This window comes from Bombyx mori, chromosome 27 (genome assembly GCF_030269925.1).
Source record: "Bombyx mori chromosome 27, ASM3026992v2".
Taxonomy (NCBI): Eukaryota; Metazoa; Arthropoda; class Insecta; order Lepidoptera; family Bombycidae; genus Bombyx; species Bombyx mori.
Window position 1 is genome coordinate 4,066,377 of NC_085133.1, and position 18,262 is coordinate 4,084,638.

General features: G+C 47.5%; 1 protein-coding gene and 1 non-coding gene across 10 annotated transcripts in view; one reads left to right on the top strand and one right to left on the bottom strand.

Moving 5' to 3' along the window:
- Positions 1-18,262, top strand: part of LOC101742450 (protein pangolin, isoforms A/H/I/S) — a 229,780-nt gene that overhangs the window by 176,076 nt on the left and 35,442 nt on the right. The window lies entirely within an intron of this gene.
- Mir3425 (microRNA mir-3425) lies at positions 7,513-7,628 on the bottom strand. The gene has a single exon (NR_107704.1). It is a non-coding gene; the product is annotated as a microRNA mir-3425 (primary transcript).

An 18,262-nucleotide genomic window follows, 5' to 3' on the forward strand; every position in this document is an offset into this window, starting at 1 on the left:
GAAATGTTCCAACGTAAATACAAATCGCTCATCGATACATAGATGCGTATATGTTAGGGTGACCATGATTCCTTAATAATAAATGGATGAATTTCGAAATCATTAAATATTTTTTTAAATAATCGCAGCAAACCGAACGTGCTAATTTATTTAAAGTTATTAATCAGTTTCACACTAAACATATAAATTTTATTTCGTTACAATAAATCACGTATCGTTGACCATGATATAAAACAAAAAATTAGTTAAGATATAAATTTTAAAAGCAATCTCATTAATTTATTAGCATTAACGCGATAGTATGGTTGTAATGGTGCTTACATTAACACTGACTTAAGGGAGACATTTATATATGTATCTATAAAACGTTCAAGAGGTTCCGTATGCCTTAAATACGTAATTAAAAAAGAAGTAAAAGTCGATAAACAGTTCCTTGTGTTGTCGGGGCCTAATGGTTTAGACGTCCGATTTAATCGTTCCCAGCGATGGGATTAAGCCAGCGTTCGAATCCCGCAGACAATCACCAGTTTTTCAAATGAAATGCCTACTTAACTTGAACGTTCACGAATGTCTTCCACGTCATTTAATAAAAGTAAGCAGGTAGGCAGCGGCTTGGCTCTGCCCCTGGTATTGCTGAAGTCCATGGGCGACGGTAACCACTCACCATCAGGTGGGTCGTATGCTCGTCTGCCTACAAGGGCAATAAAAAACCAAAAAAAACCCCAAAAACATAGACTTCAAGTGTCAAGATGGGGGACCGAATTCACGTTGTTAAAAGTCCTTGGGTGTCGATAACCACCTAGTAATATCAGGTTAGACATAAAAGAGATAAGAAAATGTGTGTCCTGTTGCCTTCATAGAATCGGTTACTACAGACTTCATAATCACTTTGCATAACTTGTGCACAAGATAAATAAAAATTAAGATAAAGAAATACAATATTCATGATCGCATAATGCGGTCTCAAAAATATTTTTCTATATTGAATACTAGCTGACCCGGCAAACGTTGTCTTGCCATATATAAGATTTCTAGAGAATTTCTAGTGTAGAAAAAAAATACTAACTTATTGGAAGTGTATAAGGATGTGGAATATGAGTGAAAAAGGCCTGGAGCGCTGTGAACGATGAGGGAATGTTGTTTAAAAATAACAAAACATCAAACATTAAAAAAAAAAAAATTATCAAAAAAATAAAAAAAATTTTTTCGATGTGAACACCCCTTATCACTTAAAGGTTAGAAAAATAGGTAGTAGCCGATTCTCAGGCTTACTGAATATGCATAAAAAATTTCATGAGAATCGATCAAGCGGTTTCGGAGGAGTATGGGAACGAACATTGTGACACGAGAATTTTATATATTAGATTAATTGCCGCTTAAATAAATGTTATCTTGTATTTATAGTGGGTTTAAGATTTAGTTTTGCTAGAAACGATCTAACAACCCTCCTGTGTGCTCAGTGCGAGCTTTTTAACGTTCTCGATAGCGTAAAAGTTAACTGAAATTTGTATGGAGTTGGTTTACTGGTGGTAGAACCTCTTGCGATTACTGGTGGTAGGACCTCTTGTGATTCCGCGCGGGTGGATACCACCACCCTGCCTATTTCTGCCGTGAAGCAGTAATACGTTTCGGTTTGAAGGGTGGGGCAGCCTTTGTAACTATACTTGAGACCTTAGAACTTATATCTCAAGGTGGGTGGCGCACTTGCGTGATGTCTATGGGCTCCAGTAACCACTTAACAGCAGGTGGGCTGTGAGCTCGTCCACCCGTCTAAGCAATAAAAAAAAAGTTGGAACGTTTGTCTATGTTTGCCGCTAGGGGCGCTGTTCCACTGCGGCGCGCATTGTGCGGTACCGTAGGTTTCGTGGAGTCGGAGTGGTGGAGCTCGATGGGGTTTAGTCGGTAGTCGGTTTTGCGGGGCGGGTCCTGCGTGGTAGACGCCGCGCAGCGCCTCGCGCGCCTTTCTCGAGGCGTAGTCTCCCGGTAGGAATTGGAAGAAGAGGAGGACTTTGGTCTTCCTCTGGAGGCGCCGGAGTCCGACATAACCCGGTCTATTACCCCTCTCGACCGGGTATCCGTAAATGGATTCCCCAGCGTTAAAAAAAAAAGGGGCGCTGTTCCAACTTCATACAAAGTTGAGTTAACTTTTACGCTATCGAGAACGTTAAAAAATTCGCACTAAGCAAATTGGTGTCAAGTGATTTCCGAATAGACGCAATGTGAAAGCCTTGAGAAATTAAGTCTATTCGATCGTTCCACCATTCAATACTGGACGCATGCTTTGTGGTAGAAGTAGGTAGGGCAGTGGCGAACGCTCAAAACACCCTACCACTCTTTTTTGTTTTTTTCCTACCTAAGCAGATAGCCTGGAGAGGCTATGTCAGCGTAACCCTAACGCGTAGGTGAGCTCTCTAGGCTCAAACCAGGAGGCGTTGCTAACACTGGCCCTAGCAAGAGCAGTGCTTCGCAGAATCTACCACCGGATCGGAAACGCGACCCACTGCGAAGATCCGGCGAGAAACTCAATGGCTACCACTAGTGAAGTTTGTTTAAATGTAACATTAGCTCATTTGCGCGCTACGAAACTCAGCTGATATGTACTACTTCATCTTAAACTTAACTTTTACATATTAAATCATCAGATAAAATCTAACAATTTTAACATTATTCTAGTCATGCTAAACGCTAACCACAACGGAAGATTTCATATGTGACCGTGTGTCCGTTATAGCTTTCCTACATTTTGGCCCCGAGTGACGTCACTCGTAGGTTTCACAGATAATAAATAAAAAAATAAGGGCTGCTCTGTATTATTTATACGTGTACCTATAATGGAGTAGACAATGTAATAAAATAAAAAATAAAAAATTGATTTTGCGTTTTAGGAGTTTTCGTGCTGAGAACATGTACATATGTCTTATGTTCGAAAAGCAATTAAATAAACAAAAATTATCAAACAAAGAAATACTTTTTATTAAAATAATTATACGCTTCGGAAATTCGGAACATTGAGTGGCGCCACGAAACTGATCTTTAGATCTTATCGACAAAATAAATTACGGATAATTTTTATATCGCACCAACTTTGTTTTGAAACGAAATAAGTCATATAATTATAATAATTAAGCGTGGTAAGTGCTCACGTCATGCCTGTTCGAATGTTACCCTCACAGTTGCTCAAATTTCGATTTTATTTCGCCGATAAATGATTTTTTTTATGTTTAAAATATTAAAAATAAATTTCATTAAAACTTTGAAGAACCTCAAAGTAAGCCACCTTCTTACTGATTACGGGAACATTAAAAATGTAATTTATTATTATAGAGCAACCATATAAAATTTTATCTTCCAAAATATTAGCAGGATGAGTAAAAAAATATGTGTGAATTTATTTCAAACATCCGACAATTTCTGCGAAGCAATCTTATTTTTTTTTTTAATACCACATCTTAATTATAATATAATTTAGACTTTTTGATGTTATTGTCTTTGATATTTATTTTTTACGGTTTACCACTTTTACAAGCGGTTTGACGCTTCTGATCTTGGCCAGTTTCATAAAAAATAATGATAAAAACTTCATTCAATAATAAAACGTTTCACTTATTTCTTAATAGTTGGATTAAAAATGAAACTACATATATTATAATAGCGTTCTTTTTTAAATTACATTTGAGATCCTACACTTTTTTTAATTCTGTTTCGCGGCTTAGTGTAGATATGTACAAATTAAATGGGTATTATTTTATGTAATAAAATTAATAAAAAAATACAGGGATAGGCCAAAAACAAAACTGAAGTTACAAGATATAATTGGTTCGTCGCTAAATTATACAAAACTCCAAAAATACGATGACATTTTTCTGCGAATAAATGTTTTTATTGCGTCAAAATCCTCGAGTGGTTCGAATTTGGCTATATATGATGCAAATTTGAAGTTTGTCCATGGCATAGCACCCACATAAATCACGGCAATTATCAAATTCTCGGTCTCATCTCATCTGCATACACACACACACACACAGGCACACACGCACGCGCGGCGGCAAGATCAAAGCCGACGCGACCCCTTTGTAGGTACCGCTGGCGCGTGCCATCTTTTTCCTTTCCGTCTACGAAGACGTAAGAATACAGGGGTGCGAGCGAGATAGTACTAGAACTGATTATGTAGCGCTTGCAACGTGAATATTTCACCTCGTTATCGGGTCTTGTTTGTGTTAGATAGAGATGGATAGAATTTTTGAATTAGACATATCGATAGTTTGATTAAAAATATAATTAGAAAAATTAGTGAATAAACTTAATGCGTGTTGCTTTTCTACATTATTCACAGGATTCGGTTAGTGATTATCTTAATGTAAAAATTAATTGGATTATTTATATCGTCATATCAGAACTAATGCGATTACATACTGTTTTATGTAATTATAAACACAATCAGTTATGCGATCGCCTGTTAATTATTTTTTCAAATCAATATCGACGCTTGTTTTCTTACTATCTAGATTGATGGTGGATGACGAAACATAAGAATACCGACGTGCCCTAAGCTTGTTTGGCGACTTAATATTTCCGGACCGCCTTCAACTTATCATCGCGCGATTCGTTTTCGATAAAATTTTGGAAAACTTCAAAATACATAATCGTATTATAAAGTGATAATATATTCGTTGCTAATCTCTTAACGTTAATTAGTAGAAAGGCTTGAAGCTCAAACGTGTCTATAACATAAATAAAAAGTATCGATAATTGTTAATAACACATTGCCTCATCCCTATCGACAGTAGAGCACAGCTCCCGGGTAGGCAAGACAGGAATCTGCCGATATCGATGCTAGTAATTAAAATAGACTTATTGCGTTTGTGTTTACTGCTGTTCTGCGATGTACTGGTGTGCTGGGAGCTGGTTCTTTAGGGCTGTCAGCTTGTATTCGGCGCGAATCTTTCAATATTGATGCTGAATTCGAGTCCCTCATGACCTGCCAAACCCTATAAACCCCAACACTTAAAGGAGAGCTACTGCCGTAATCTAAAAACTGGATGTCCTAAAAGCTTGACCGCCTCCAAAAATGACACAACCCTAACTCAATTTTTAATTTTCAAACGGCTTTTTCTTGGTCTCTGATAAAAAAAAAAGTCACGATGAATTTGTTCTACTCGTTTTTGCCACGTTATAAATATGGTGATTCATTCGATCACCGTGCTTTTACTTACACGGGATATCGATTAGGTGAATCGCTCCTTTAAATGGTATACGAACAGGAAATATTGAGACTAAAATGGTCTGATTAGAAAATTACCAATGTACGTTTAATGATTGCGAGTAGAATGGTTGCCGTCGCGACCGATTTCATTAATTGAAGCATTTAGCGTGAGGAAGAAACTTGGTTGTGTGCTGTTTGTTAGATTATCGGGCGAGCTTTCGCCCGTGTTTTTATTTTTTATTTTTTAGATAGATTGTTGGACGAGCGATTGACGGTTGTTTAGTGGTTACTGGAGCCTATAGACATCTACAACGTAAATGCCGCCACCTACTTTGAGATATGAGTTCTAAGGTCTCAGTATAGTTACAACGGCTGCCTCACCATTCAAGCCCAAACGCATTACTGCTTCACAGTAGAAATAGGCAGGGCGGTAGTACCTTCCCGTGCGGACTCACAAGACGTCTACCACCAGTAATTACGAAAATTATAATTTTGCTGGTTTGATTTTTATTGCACGATGTTATTCCTTCACCGTGGAAGTCAATCGTGAACATTTGGTAGGTACCTATTTCATTAGAAAAATTGGTACCTGCCGGCGGGATTCGAACACTGGTGCATCGCTACACACGAATGCACTGGACGTCTTATCCTTTAGGCTACGACGACGACAAAACGATGGTGTCGGTTACTGAAGCCCAAAAATGCCGCCACCCAACTTGAGATTTGAAGTCAACCTGTCAATAACAAGTGGCCGGGAAAGTTTGTTTACTTCGAGGCAGAAATAGACAGACTGATGGTACATCTCGTCAAGATCCACAGCACAACTCAGTAGAGCTAAGTCTGAGCCATGAAGCGGAAACTCATTCATTGCTCTTTGAATATTCTTCCAATTTCCGTAAGACTGTTTGATGTGACAAAACGGAAATTAGTAAATTTTTTTTGTGGTATTTAGTATTATCAATATTAAATAAATATTGTTACAGGCATATCTAAAATGATATATATCGCGAAGTTTCTGATATAGCACCCCCAAAGCACAGCATATGGCTGGTGAGATGATAAAAAAAAGATCAACTTAAATCAGCCGAAAAAAGCTAATACGATATATCGATATAAAAAAAAACTTTCGTAAAAGCATAAAAAGAACAATCGTTAATTAAAAAGATGTCTGTTAGACTCGTTTATTAGCTTATTAGAATCGTCTTCTAATATGATAGACGGGTTCATAAGAGAATACGGGTATTAACCGTGCAATGACAGGGCGCGGCCAAAACGACCCCACGTTAATATTTTACAGGGAAACGACAGCGTCAACCCACCGCAGTGCGCATTACTTTTTCCTTTTGATGTTCGTTCATGTCTGAAGGCTATAATATTGTTTATGTCCATTTAAAATATTATAATGATTTTATTGTGATTAAAAAAATATATATGCTGATTTGACAATTTTTTTAGATTATATTTAATCATATATCAGAGCTGCTAACTAAATTTACCAGAAAAGAGTTCTCTTTTTTTACACGCTTTATATTAGCTTCACTTGTATGTATGTTTGTAACTGACTCCTTTAGACGCGATTTTGACCCACTTTATACGGCCAGATTTCATTCAAACTTTGTAGAGTTGTCGAGGACCAATGACAATACACTAATTTGATAAGATTATTCCATTATTCAATTTTCAAAATAAGATTTTTGCCAATTTTAATAATTTTTATCTATAGTCGATAAGGCAGGAATTGATGTTAAAGTACTTAATAGTTTTAAAAATGCGCTTTTATAGAAAATTTAACAAAAAAATGAAAAATAAATAATAGTTTAAAAAAACTAAAAAACACGCTTTATATAAAATTCAATTAAAAAATAGAAAATAAATTTTAATAAATTTAAATTGAAAATAGTAAGTTTTATATAAAGCGTGTTTTTTAGTTTTTTTAAACTATTATTTTTAACCTGTATCCCCTCAATGCTGAGTGGAGGTTTCTTAAAAAGGCACCTTTTCCGTCTCTTGCCTTTCGTATTCCAGCCCATAGCAGCTATTTTGACCAGGTCGTCGCTCATGGACGTCAGCAATACCGGGGACAGAGCCAAGCCGCTGCCTATATTGATATGGTATTTTTAAATGAAATATAGTGGTTTCTCATAAAATCAATCAAATTTGCAACTACACTGAGGGCTCGGCGATCGCGATTTAAACGATAATAAGGTCCAATTGAGCTGTCAAAAGTGACGGCTGATCGCAGCCTATGCTCATTTGTCCTTTGACAACTTGATTCGAATCAAATTAGAGCGTGGAAAGTAATGTTTAAGGGGTCGCTCTTTCAGAAAACCGTCCTCAATTTTTCCTTGCTTTACATCCGATATACCTCAGACCAAAAAAGGGTAAAAATTCGAAAAAAATGTTTTAATGAGATAATTAGACCGATTCATCGTTTTAGTCGTCGTGGCCTAAAGGATAAGACGTCCGGTGCATTCGTATGTAGCGATGCACCGGTGTTCAAATCCCGCAAGCGGGTACCAATTTTTCTAATGAAATACGTACTTAACAAATGTTCACGATTGACTTCCACGGTGAAGGAATGACATCGTGTAATAAAAATCAAACCCGCAAAATGATAATTTGCGTAATTACTGGTGTTAGGACCTCTTGTGAGTCCGCACGGGTAGGTACCACCGCCCCGCCTATTTCTGCCGTGAAGCAGTAATGCGTTTCGGTTTGGAGGGTGGCGCAGCCGTTATGACTATACTGAGACCTTAGAACTTATATCTCAAGGTGGGTGGCGCATTTACATCGTAGATATCTATGGGCTCCAGTAACCACTTAACACCAGGTGGGCTGTGAGCTCGTCCATCCACCTAAGCAATAAAAATAAAAAATTAGACCGATTCATCGCAACTTAGCATTTAGACTTTTTTTTTGTATATATGTTTCAATATTCAAAACTGCGCTTACGGTTCAGTCGTGCGTTTTTATCGTCGTCATATTATTTCAGGAGCTTCGACTACTTTTCAGTTTTCGTGGTCACCGGACGAAGACAATACGAATTATTTTTAATTATGAAATAATGGTTTTTGATTAACTAAACAAATAAAAAATAGTATCTTATGAAGTTTTTATTTTTGTTTGTTATTTTTATTTCAGTTTTTATTTTGTATTTTTTTTTATGTACAATAATGAAAAAAATAACTCATGTTGGTTATCAAAAATTTCAGTCGTCCTATTCTGAGATATTGACAAAGGAAAAGGAATTTTGATAATTGAGCGATCATCCTTTCTGATCTTCATCAAAGCTTAAAAGAACCTTGAAATGAAAATAAAGGTCATCAAAGTAAATCATTGTTTCTTTCAGAAACCTGTATATCGATTCGCGATCTAATAATATAAATGACCATTCCATAGTTTGTTTTCAATAAAAAAATATTGCATGACTATCATATTATTTTCTTACACACAATTTTATAACATTTAAAATATACTGTCCAAAAAGGTCCTTTTTAATATTTATTATTTATCGTTTTTTTTTACTGCCCTTGTAGTTAAACGACCATACGGCCCACCTGATACTGAGTGGTCCATAGACGTCAGCAATGCCAGGAGCAGAACCAACTTTCTGCCGTTAAGTACTCTCCACGAGCCTCGTTTGAAGAAAGACATGTCATAAAAACCATCAAACCAGACACGAATGCCCAAACTAACTATAAAGTATTTTAAGTTATTTAATGTATCTTATTTTATCTTATACCTTTAAACGAGCAATTCTTGTATATATATACAATCTGAATCTCGGAAACGGCTCCAACGATTTTCATAAAATTTAGTATACAGGGAATTTCGGGAACGATAAATCGATCTAGCTACGATTTATTTTCAGAAAATGTTGTTTTATTCGTGTTTTCAATAATCAACTCTTCCCGACATCTATTGGCGAATAATAATATTATTTTTCTTAATTGAGGGCAACTAACCGCTTTAAAGACACAACAAGATGGCGTTATCAAAAAAAAAAGCCGAGCAATGCTCGGTCATCATCTAGTGAGAAATAAATGAGAACCACGAAATACATTTTCCAATAAATGTTATTTTAAGGTAAACACAGCGTTCCGTATATAACCCGTACAGCGGCGAGAGGTCGAAGGGACCCCGTGTAGCCGTGGGGCGGATTTTCACTAAACAATTCATACATTTATATTTCCTTTGAAGTCTAGCCGCGGGCGACGCGTCAACTGCAGGGTTAACCCTCAACTTGTATATTACACGTAGTAAATTGAATTTGCGAGGCTAATGTTTTTTTTTTTTTGGTTAGTTTTTTTTTTTCAGTTTCGTAAAATCGTTCCTAAGGATTTAATTGTGGAAGGGAGGAGGGTAATTGTCGTGGTCCAACATTCGGAGGCATTGTTTGCTTTTGATAGCATCAAGAGGTAACGATTGAATTCGTGTTGAATTTCCACATATTATGATAAAAGCTATAAAAATCGAATCCGAACATTTTTATACGTCTGCTCGCGGTGTGTTAAATAAGACAGTATTTTAATAGGTAACTATTGGACATACAGGCCCAATTGAGACTTAAGAGCTCCTATGTTAACTTATTGACAGATTCTATATATATAATACATTATGCTTTTGGCTCTAATAACCGTAAGCCCGTTTATCCATATAAGATAACAAAAATCTACTACAATAATTTGTACGTTTTGTTTTAAGTTTACTGGTGGTAGGACCTCTTGTGTGTCCGCGCGGGTAGGTACCACCACCCTGCCTAAAACTGCCGTGAACAGAAAGCGTTGCGGTTTGAAGGGTGGGGCAGCCGTTGTAACTATACTTGAGACCATAGAACTTATATCTCAAGGTGGGTGGCCCATTTACGTTGTAGATGTCTATGGGCTCCAGTAACCACATAAAACCAGGTGGGCTGTGAGCTCGTCCATCCATCTAAGCCATAAAATAAAAAAAGTCACGAACAAATTCCTATAATATTAAAAAAAAAAAAACTGTACCCAAGACACCAATTACCTTCACCTCCTTAATTAGGCATCCGTAAACTACACGTGTGAACCGTGCAATCAAACAATAAATCGGTATAAAGAATTGTAATTGAGTCTCTCGGTCTAATCGACTCGCCGGGGTCGCAACCCGCTATTAACCCTTTGACGTGTCGTTAAAATTAATCGAACCCCCCCACCTTTTGTTTATTAAACGACGCTCTATACACAACACTATTTGTCACGTTACAAATTTCACATGGTGTTATTCTGGTGAAGTTTAGAAGGCTCTAGAATCGGACTTAAATGGCCTACCTTCAGACACGAGATCTACGCGTCAGCTGTATTGTATTGAGGCAGTCTTACCCTTAATAATTAAACGCATCGTTATTTGCGGCAGAAGTAGTAGTAGCCTAAACGTGGCTCACGATACATCCCAACTAGTAAAAAAAAAATCGGTTGTCTGTAAAGTCGGTTTACTGACGATAGTTGAACGTGACAACGTCATAAGAAAATACTTTTTTTTTTTTTTTTTTTTTCGGGCCGGGGGCCGAACCTCCTACGAGGTCCCCGCGCCTAGGGGGCGCGCGGGGTATGTGAGACTCAACGATCTGCAGGTGTTGAGAGCAGATCGCGGGCCCAAGGATTTTAGGGCCCACCCACTAAACGACTCCCCTGCACTCTTACACCCGACGTCCGATCTCCGTCCGGGGTCAGAACCCGTTCAGAGTAGGGGGGTTCCCGCGGTCAACACTACAACCAGACACGCGGCGCCACCCCGAGGACGCCCGACCGACGGGTCGTCGAGGCGATAGTCGACGACCAACGACGTCGGTCTCCGCGGTACGGCGGCCCTACCAGGCCGCCCGGGCGGTGCCGCTGGTGTTCCAGGATACCCCGCTGGGCCAGAACCAGCCTGCCGGGTCGGAACGCGATACACCGCCGACCGGGTTGCTCTTCAACAGTATGTTCGGCGACGACAGCGACGACGAAAATGCGGACCGCATCGCAGTCCGCAGCCGCCGACGCGCCGTCCCGTCCTCCTGGTGCCAGCGCGCTAGAGTGACGGTAGCGTGCGGCGCAGCCTCAACCCCCTTAGGTCGCCCCGTGACCATCACCGGGAGGAGACTGCCTCCTCATAGGGGCTGGAGCTGGACAAACGCCCTCCTCCGAACCCCGGCTCGACGGCGGCGGCACGGCGCCGAGAGGGAAGAAGAGCTCTCCCTCTCCCGTTCCGCCGCCTCCTTCTGCGAGATGGTGGACTCGCAGAAGTCGAGCATCGCCTGCCAGGACTCGTCGCTGCCGAGCATCGTAGCCACGACGGTCGGAGGCGACAAGTCCGGTCCTATTTTTGCAACGAGGACGCGGCGCTGCTCCGCGAAAGCGGTGCAGTACGCGAGCGTGTGCTCCGCCGTGTCCTCGTTGCAGCCACTGCAGTGGTGGCACTTCGGCGTCGGCTCCCTCCGGGCGACGAGGTGCAGGTAGCGACCGAAACAGCCGTGTCCCGTGAGCACCTGCGTCGCTCGGAAGGTGAGACGTCCTCGGTCGCGATTCACCCAGTCCGAGAGGACCGGGCGGATCGCCTCGACAGTCCGTCGCCCGTAGGCGGGGTCCGCCAGGCGGCGAGACCACGCCTCGAGCACGGCACGCCGAGATTGAAGTTTCCGCGCTCGAACTTCCGCCGCGCCGGGACGCGGCTCCCCCCTGGAGCGGAGATCGCATCGCCACGCGTAATCCGCAGCGAGCGCCTCCGCTTCTAGGTCCCAGGGAGGCGTCCCAGCTAGCACGCACGCCGCCTCAAACGAGACGGTGCGGTATCCACGAACCGCCCTGACCGCAATCGCGCGCTGCGGACGTCGCAACGCCGCAACGTTGTCACGGGTCAGGGCGTGGCACCACACGGGAGCCCCGTACAGTGCCATCGACCGCACCACCCCCGTGTAGAGGCGGCGCACTACCACGTCAGGCCCCCCGACGTTCGGCAACAGCCGACTCAGCGAGCCGGCAGCCGCCATCAGTCGGGGACCTAATCTTTCAAAGTGAGCGCGGAAGCTCCAACGACCGTCCAGTACGAGACCGAGGTACCGCAACCCGGTTGCCTCGATCTCGACGCGAACGCCTCCGATCACGAGGTGGGCCCCCTGAGGCGGCGCTCTCCGGGCCCCGTGAAACAACAGGGCCTGGGATTTATCAAGCGCCACCTCCAGACCCAACCGTCGGATCCTGCCGATGACGAAGGCCACCCCCGCGCAGGAAAGACGAGCAGACTCGCGCAAATCCTTCCCCCGGGCCACGACCAAAGTGTCGTCCGCGTAGCAAACTATGCTTAGACCCGGGAGAGGAGCGCTAAGGGCGCTCCGCAGGACCCAATCATAGCCGATGTTCCACAAGAGAGGGCCAAGGACCGACCCCTGTGGAACACCGCGCTCAACGGGGAAGCGGAGCACCGTCCCACCGTGCCCGGTGCACACGACCGACCTATCCTCGAGGTAGGACCCGATCAGCCGACGGAGATACGCAGGGACGCCATGATACTGCAGCGCCCCCGCGATTACCGACCAGGGCAGGGTGTTGAACGCATTGGCGATGTCCAGGGACACCGCCAGTGTAACCCCACCCCGGCCGACAGCCTCATCAGAGAGGGCGCGCACACGCATCACCGCGTCGATGGTCGAGCGGCCCTCCCTGAATCCGAACTGCTCCGCTGACAGATCAGGACCCACTCCCGTCAGGTGCTGGACGATGCGGGCGGCCACCACCCGCTCGAGCAGTTTTCCCGCTTCGTCCAGCAACACGATGGGACGATACCCCGCAGGTGAGTCCGCAGGGCGTCCCTCCTTCCTTAGCAGAACAAGTCTGCCCGTCTTCCACTGCTTTGGAAACCGCCCCGACTCGAGGCAGGCTTCAAAGAGCCGCACGAGCCGGTCCCCAAGGGCACCGAAGGCCAAATCCCAAACCCGACCGTGAACACCGTCAGGGCCGGGGGCCGCGTCTTTCCTCCGCATCCTCGACACGGCCGCACGAATCTCCTGCTCCGATATGCTCGGAGGAACCACCTCAGCAGGGGCATCACCGCTCACGTCAAGGCGTGGCGGCACGCCCATGAAGGGGGGCTCAAAGTCTCTCTCCATCCGCGGGAATAGCCCGGAGACAATATCCCGCAGCTGCTGAGGCTGGAGACGCTCGGTCACCGGGAGCGCCCACGGTCGCAATTTCTTGCGTACCGTCTGGTACGGGCGCCCCCAGGGATCCTGATCGAGCGTCTCCAGGAGCGTCTTCATGCTCTGAGACTTGGCCTCGCCGATGGCCCGCCGCAGAACCTCCTGCTTTTCACGGCAGTCGGCATGTAAGCGGGCCGCCACCTCCGCGAAATCCATACCGCGAAGACGGCGACGGCGGTGGCGGGCGCTTCGGCGGCGTGCCCGCACGCACTCCTCTCTGAGGAGTGCGATCTCGGGCGTCCACCAATACGCACCGCCACGTGGAGCGCGGCCGCTGACCCGGGGCATCGCAGCATCGCAGACGCGACGCATCGTACCCCGGAACCAATCGGCCTCCGACTCCACGTCCACTAGACGCGCGGGCATCGGCGCCCACGCGGCCACTGTGGCCGCCTCCACCGCGAGCACCTTATTCAGGCGCTTCAGTGCCCATCGTGGGAATGATCGGGGAGCGCTACGCGGGAGCTCCTCCTCGCCGCGGGCGTCTTCGGCCGGCGTATTCAACGAAGTGGAAACGGAGAGCTCAAATCGGACAAATCGATGGTCCGAGAGCGTCTCCGCCCCCTCGAGAACACGCCAGCCACGGACACGGCGTGCGGCGGACGGAGACGCGAACGACACGTCCACGTGTGATTCCCCGTTCCACCGCACGCAGGTCGCGACCGAACCTCTGTTCAGAAGACAGAGACCGGTCGCGAAAGCCCACTCCGACAGGAACTCGCCGCGCGAGTCCGTGCGGGGGGAGCCCCACGCTGTACATTTAGCGTTGAGGTCCCCCGCCAGTATCACCGGGCGAGACTCGAAGCGATGAACCAACGCCTCGAGCCCACCCAGGAACCGTTCGAACTCAGCGAGACTCCTGTTCGGAGAGAAGTACACCCCGATCACGACGGTTTCGTTGACCCTAACTACGACGTACCCGGATCCCCTGGCCACCATTCCAAGGGGGGGTAACGCCGCTGACTGTCGCATCACGATCGCCACGGAGCCATCAACATCTCCGGCCCAGGAATCCTCCCGGTCGGGAGGTACGAAGTATGGCTCCGCAACGATCGCGATGTCGATGAACCACTCCGCCATGGTGTGGACGAGGAGATCCTGCGCCCTGGCGGAGTGGTTCACGTTCGCTTGGAGGAAGCGATGGACGTGATCCATTATTGAGGTGTCACGTCCATCGCTCCCTCGTCTTCCGTCCCACCTTGCGGCCCGACGGCCGCGGTGGGAACTGACTGGCCGGCTGCTTTACACGCAGCCGGCTCTTCCTCTGTTATTTTCTTCTTTTTCCCGCCACGCCTCCTCTTTGTGGAGGAGGGGGCGGAAAGACAGGCCGGGCCCCCAGCCCGATGATCGGCCCGCCGCTTCGCCGCGTCGCATAGCACGCAGTGTGGCGCGGCGGCTGTGCAGGAGACCGCTTTGTGTCCGGGCTGGCCGCAGCGGAAACAAAGCCCGCTGCGGTCCACGGCCGATGGGCACCTGGCGAGGCCGTGCCCGGTGCCGAAGCACCGGAGGCATCGCCAGGGGCGGGCCTTCTGTAACTGCACGTGGGCCATCACCCAGCCCACGCGCAGCCTCCCTGGTGAGTCGGCGGGCCGACCTTGTGGAGGCGTAGCCAGGAGCGTGGCCGCCTGCATAGGGCAACGCGCCCACGCAGTGAAGGCTCCAGAGTAAGAGCTTCGCAGCTCTCCCACTCTGACCTGCGTGAGGGCGCAATTGCCCTGCGATGCAATGGCGGCGGCCACTTCCTCCTTTGTGGCGCATTCATCCAGGCCCGTCACTTTGACTTCTGCCATTTTGACGGGCCTGTCTATACGTACCACTTCTGGGTCCGGCAGGATTTCACGGAGCCGGGTTGCTAGCTTGTCCGCGGCCGCACTGGTGTTGGCACCAGGACACTCCAGCAACCGGGCCCCGTTGGCGGTGTGCCGGACTCGGAGGCCACCCTCCACGCCCATGGCATCCACGTCGACGCTAGCGCGCGCCCGGGCCATCACCTCCCCATAGGTGAGGCCCTTTTCCTTGGCAGCCGGCAGCAGCTCCAATACGACAGCCGCCGACCGCGGGGCGCGCGGTTTTCTTGCCTTGCGCCCTCCCTTTCTTTTCCCTTCAGTTGCTGCTCGACCCACTACCTGGGGAGCATTGACTGTCGGAACGGGACGGGGGTTAGGTACGTCTTGCGCCCTCCTTCGACCCCGCTTCACTACCGTCGTCCAGGCTGCGTCCATGTTGGACGGGGCGGGAGGCAATGGACGGGGCTGGGGGTGTTGCGCTGGCTGGGCGGCATTCACACACCCCTTTGGATTGTTGCGGCTTCTGCCAGGCCCCGCCTTCGCAGGCTGGGGCGGGGCAGAAGCAGCAGCCTGAGGCCTCTCAGGTTGGGCGGGTGTTCGTCGCCCAGCAGTCTTGGACCGTGTAGTCAGTTTGGCCGCAGTGGCGTTCGCGGGCGCCGGTGCAGCCGCGGTCTTAGGCGTTAGTGATGCTTGCGCTGGCCGCTCGTGTGCCAGCGGTGGCCTCGCGCGCACTACTGTAGAGGTGCGAGCCTCAAGAATGGCTAGGCGTCTCTTGAGGTCTTCGATCTCCTTATCTTTTTCCGCCACTATGGCCTCTTGCACTTGGGATGGTGGTGGTGGGGAAACTGAACTGCCCCGCTGTCTCCTTACACCATCAATGGCCACACGCATGGCGGCCATCTCCTCCCGCAACTTTACACTTTCCGCCCGAAGCTCTGCATTCTCACTCTGAACGCAGGCGTACAAAGCCTGTAGACTCTCCAGCTGCGACCGCAGGCCAGCTGTTTCCTCCGTGGCAGTGCGCTGGAGAAATGCCTCTAAGAGTCTACCCATGGCAGTGACCACGCAATTCAGGGCATGCACGTACGTGCCCTTTAAGGAGCCTGATTTGCTCGCCACCTTGGAGACAATATCCAGAGAGGTTTCGAAAGTTTTGTGGAGGTCAGTGGGTTCAGTCTCCATAAGGGAGCGGCACAACCGCTCAACCTCTCCCTCCCTGATTCGTTCGGCCTTCCCACAACGGGTTCTCCCGCCTCGCAGCGAGCCGGCTGCCAATCCGCCGCAGGTTATCCGAACATCCTGTTCTTTGGCAGACGACGCCGCAATAGTCGCCGTTCTTTCCTCGACCGCCAAAAACTTGGCGGGCGCGGGTTCAATTTCCGAGGAGTCGGAGGGAGCGGAAGTCACCGGTCTCTTGACCGTCTTCCGCTTCCTCCGAGTTTTCGCATCAGCGTTGGCTCTGCTGGCGAACCGTCCGGTAGTATTCCGAAGCAAAAGCGGCGACTCTCGACCACTCGACGCGTAGCCCCTCGCAGAGCTTCGCGTCGAGCGCAGTGAGAGTGCACTGTCGCAACGCTCAGGATGCACGAATAGATCTTTTTCGCGGCTCGTGCTGCCGCCTCCTTCCTCTAGGCAATTGTTGCCCCCCCCAGAATACGAGGGGCAGCGTGCCTCCGATTGCTCGGAGGCACGGAGGGATTCTCCTCCCGCTGAGCGGGAGGTACCCTCCTGGGGTAATACTGTTTCACAATTGTCCATATTCATTTTTTTTCCTTTCTTATTTAACCAGGGGTGAGGTCCCCTGGGATCAGGTGATGCCCTCGGGACTGGACTCCCTCCAGCCATTCATCCCTTCACCGGGCATCGGAGCTTGGGATTGGGGTATTTTTTATAGAGGTTTACGTCCTCGCGACCCCGTGCCTTGCGGCAGCGGCCACCGCCCCCCACTCAGTGAGGATTACGGGTTGGTCGGCAGCCCACCGGGTGCACAGGGCAACTCGGCAGACCACCGCCCCACGCTCGAAACGAGCAACCACGAAGCCACGCCGGCGAACCGGTACCCCCCATATCTGGGGGGCGTTCCCCTGTAGCCGAAGCCGGGGACATAGCAACCAGCGGTCAGCAGCTGCGAAAATGCAGCGCTGACTCACTTCCACGACTACGGGGCACAGGGTGCCACCGCTCACGGCAGGCCGGCGAACCAGTGCCGTCGGAAGCTGCGATCTCCAGAAGGAGCACTCTTCACTTAGTGAAGAGTGTGGAGAGCGCAGTCCTTCCGCTCCTCCTAGTGCTGATTTTGGTCCGCGTCATCCGATCTCTTTCGTTGCAAAGCCTATCTAAGCTATCCTAAGCCTAACCCTAAACCTAGGACCTTAACCTACATCTAAACCTAACCCTATACCTAGGACCTTAACCTACATCTAACCTAACCCTATACCTAGGACCTTAATCTACATCTAAACCTAACCCTAAACCTAGGACCTAAACCTAAGAATCCTTGCAACGAAAAAGATCGGACGATACCTCTGGGAATGTCGCCCAGAGGATCCCGTTATCCGCCACCTACGGACGCGCCACGGTGGAAGTCCAGCCAAACTCCCCCACAGACGGAGCCCCCGGCCACGCAGAGTGCGCACCGGGGGGCCCGCCCAGGTCCCGGGGTCATAAGAAAATACTGACTTAACTTTTCGCTGAACTTCATACTTGATGAAAACATGTAAGTGTATTAGTATAGCAGCTGTCCACGCGGATGCATCGCTCACTCAAGTAGGAGAGAGACAGATGTCGAAAGCTGCCGAACGCGGAGGCCGATTGTGCCTCTTTGTCGCTCGTTGCGCGCTCTCACTTGCACTTCAAGCCTTAAATGGAACGCCTCAATGAGTCATGTTTTTTCGTGCGTGCAGCCGGCTCCATCGAATTATAAGACGTTGTCACGCCAAAATGACAATTAAAAAAAAACAAAAAATAATCCACTAACCGCTTGGCGAAGAACATTAATTCCGAATAAGTCGCCCAAGACAAATGAAGATAATTCAATACCACTTTTGTTAATCACATAATTTCATATCA